This window comes from Corylus avellana, chromosome ca4 (genome assembly GCF_901000735.1).
Source record: "Corylus avellana chromosome ca4, CavTom2PMs-1.0".
Classification (NCBI taxonomy): Eukaryota; Viridiplantae; Streptophyta; class Magnoliopsida; order Fagales; family Betulaceae; genus Corylus; species Corylus avellana.
In genome coordinates this window covers 10,701,275-10,705,584 of record NC_081544.1, presented here as the reverse complement: position 1 = coordinate 10,705,584, position 4,310 = coordinate 10,701,275, and positions in this window count along the sequence as shown.

The following is a 4,310-nucleotide window of genomic DNA, read 5'->3' as shown; positions in this document are numbered from 1 at the left end:
AATGATTTATTTTAGTTACCTCAGATCTATCCATTTCACATTCCGTTACAAATACTCTGAGTATGATTTATTGGTGATACCTTCAGACAGTTACTAGTTAACTAAGTTGGAGGAATTGCCAGTAACCCTATTAAAATTGTCAATGTCAGTTTTAGGGGCATTACATAAATGCATTTTTTGTACTTGGGTTTAAATGCCTTTATTTTTTTCACACCTATGATATGTTTTGTATTATAGATGGTACCTTTGTTATCGATAAATACAGGGTTAGTACTTTCATTAGCATTCCATCTATAAAACTAACAGATTGCCACACTAAACCAATCAAAACATGCCAACGTGTCTTACATTACAATAAAAAATTAAGAATGAAGGAAAAAATAATTAAACTTTATTAAAAAAAAGAAAATTAAGAAAAAAAACATAAATAAATTTAATTAAGGAGCCACCCCTTTGTGACAATGGGGGTGGCCACCCAACCCCATTTTGGCCTATGGGGGTAGCCGGCCTCCCCCATTTTGGCCATTTGGGGTGGCTGTGCCATCCTCAAATACCAAAATGGGGGTGGCTCGATCACCTCATTTGGCCTACGAATGGTTTTGGCCACCCCAAAATTATTTCCTATATATATTTTGGAGGAAATAATTATCTTTAAAATATTTTAGAAATAAATCAATATTTATGGACTTTAATTGATGATCTTATTTTATAAGATTTGGATTTGCTATTAAGGAGTTAATTATAGATTTTGATTTTCGGTAGTATTAGAGGATTTAAATTGAGGTTTGGAGATTTATCTTTATTAAACCACAAAAAAGAAAACACAAGTGGTGGGAATCGTGGATAATGGGTCTTTTGTGGTTTAAGTGACTTAGAGGGATAATTTTGTACACTTTATGACATGGCATTGGAGTAGATGCATGTGAAGACAGATTTTCTCCATGGTGATTTGTAGGAGTAGATTTACATGGATGAGCCAGAAGGGTTAAGTCAACCTGGAAAGGAGCACTTGGTCTGTAAATTGAAGAAGTCACTTTATAGGCTGTAGTAGTCTCCAAGGCAGTAGTATAAGCGGTTTGACTCCTAGATCAAAATAGACTACAGGAGATGTGAGTATGACTGTTGTGTTTATGTGAGGAGCCTTGATGATGACTCATTTATTTTTCTGTTACTGTACATGGATGATATGCTGATTGCAGCTAATGGTATAGTGGAGCTCAACAAACTGAAAGTTTGGTTGGGTAGAGAATTTGACACGAAGGATTTGGGTGTAGCCAAGAAGATTCTTGAGATGGAGATTCGCAGGGACAAGGATGCCAAGAGATTGTGGCTATCTTAGGATGGCTATATGAAGAAGGTGTTGGAAAGGTTTAGCATGGAGAATACGAAACCGGTGAGTACACCTTTGGCGAATCATTTCTGTTTGTCTACGTCACATTATGTTGTTTACAATTACCTACCTAAATTAATAGGCAAATAACTGGATGTTTTACCCACAAATGCACAAGGTCAACATGGTAGTATAGTGTGCAAATACGGAGTCATTCCCACGAGGACTGCTGAATCTTGTTTTAAAATCAATTCCTACAGTAAAATAAAACAAGAGATTGGTTTTAAACTGATAATGATAAAAAGGTAGGGCTTTGATATCCACCACTAATTATATTAAGCTAATATATCAATATACCAATGTTTTGATCAAGTTATGTCTATCTAATGTTTGTCAACCTAAGGGCATGGGTGTATACTCCTTAAGCTATAGATTTCCCTAAGCAATGAGTTAAGCATGGGTGTATACTCTAACTCTTTTCTTTCCTAAAGGATTTAGCATGGTATATACTAAGTTGTTCTTTAGAAAAGCATCTGTTCTATGAAAATCGACAAACACATGAGGCCTAGGGCATGGGTGTATACTCCCGGTTCCCCATGTTGATTAACCCAAGAACCCGGTGTGGATTACTTTTATTACTTATGTTAAACCCATGACTCGATCATCCAAATTGATTAACCAACTAGTCCATACCACATGCACATGTTGATCAGGCACACACATATGAGGAATTCATGAAACTAGGTATTAATCAAGTTAGATATCATAACAAGATCATCACAAAGGCGCCAATATTGAATATTAACAAAACATAACTAGGGCTTCAATCTAGCCCTACTAATTAAATTAGCTACACATAGAGTTGATGTTAAACATCTTCATAAAATAAAAGAAAAGAAAAAGGAAAAGAATAAACCCGAAACTTGAACTTGAAGAGCTCCAATTCTTCTCCTTACAAAGCATACCTACTCTATAGGCTTAAGGGTCTATTTATAGGCTTTAGAAGTCCTTGACAAATTAGTAAACCTAGAAATTTCGTTGGGTTTCAAAACCATTACAATTGGGAGTTGGAAAACCCTAATATGGAAATATTAGCATCATGGCCGCAGCTTTGATGTGTCTCCTGCGCATGGGTGCGATCGATCGCAACCCGTGTGCGCTCAATCGCAGGTCTGCGATCGAGCCTCTTCTGTTGTGCGCTCGATTGCTCATGGCTTGCTTCGTGCTTTGTCTTCTCTGGTACTACGCTCGATCGCAAGGAACCTGTGATCGATTGTAGTGTCAGGGGCTCCCATTTTTCCCATCTTCTCTCTTTGAGCTCAAATCTTCCAGATTTACTTCATTTTCTTCCAAAAGCCTACAAATGTATGGAGAACACAGAAATGAATTAAAATGACCTAATTAACTAAAACCAAAGGATTAAAACATGCAAGTTAAGGGCTGAAAATATGAATATTTTAGCACTTAACACACCCCCAAACTTACATATTGCTAGTCCCTTAGCAATACAAAACTAAAAACAGAATGAAAAAACAGAAAACAAAAAGATAAATCCATCTTTCGTGGGATGTACGATTGCATTTAGCATATGCAACAAGCCTTTTAAACCCCTAGGAATTCCCTAGAGGACGAGTGAAGTGTCGTGAGGGGTTTTCCAGAAATGTTACTGATGTGCAAAATATCTACCTAAATTAATAGGTAAATAATTGTACGTTTTACCTGCAAGTGCACAAGGTTAACATGGTAGTATATGGTGCAAGTACAAGATCATTCCCACGAGGATTGCTGAATTTTCGTTTAAAAATAAATTCCTTAAGTAAAATAAAGATTGATTGAGTTGATAATGATTAAAAAGGTAGGGCTTTGATATCCACCACTAATTATATTAAGCTAATACATCAATATGCCAATGCTTTGATAAAGTTATGTCTATCTAATGTTTGTCAACCTAAGGGCATGGGTGTATACTCCTTAAGCTATAGATTTACCTAAGAAACGAGTTAGGCATGGGTGTATACTCTAATTCTTTTCTTCCCTAAAGGATTTAGCATGCTATATACTAAGTTGTTCATTAGAAAAGCATATGTTCTATGAAAATCGACAAACACATGAGGCATAGGGCATGGGTGTATACTCCCGGTTCCCCATGTTGATTAACACAAGAATCCGGTGTAGATATCTTTTGTTTCTTATGTTAAACTCAGGACTCGATCATCCAAATTGATTTAACTAACTAGTCCATACCACATGCATATGTTGATCAGGCACACACGTATGAGGAATTCATGTAAGCAGGGATTAATCAAGTTAAATAGCACAACAAGATCATCACAAGGGCGCCAATATTGAAATATTGACAAAACATAACTAGGGCTTCAATCTAACCCTACTAAGTAAATTAACTACACATAGAGTTGATGTTAAACATCTTCATAAAGAAAAGAAAAGAAAGGAAAAGAATAAACCCGAGACTTGAACTTGAAGAGCTCCTATTCTTCCCTTTCTCAAGCCTCCTTATTCTAGAGGCTTAAAGGTCTATTTATAGGCTTTAGAAGTCCTTGACAAAGTAGTAAACCTAAGAATTTCGTAGGGTTTCAATCCTATTATAATTGGGAGTTGGAAAACCCTAATATGGAAAGAGGGACATTCTGGCCGCCACTTGGTGTGTCTCCTGCGCACGGGTGCGATCGATCGCAGCTCGTGTACGCTCGGTCGCAGGTCTGCGATCGATCCTTCTTCTGGCATGCGGTCGATCGCTCCTGGCTTGGTTCATGCTGTGTCCTCTTCTGGTACTGCGCTCGATCGCAGGTACCCTGCGATTGATCGCAGTGTCAGGGAGTTTCAATTTTTCCCATCTTCTCTCTTTAAGCTTTCTAATTGATCCATATAGCGATTGTTAGGTCAATGACTCCCAAACCAGATGATTTTAGGGCATTAGGTGTATAGACACCCCTAAGGACCTACTAACTCGAGTCAAAAA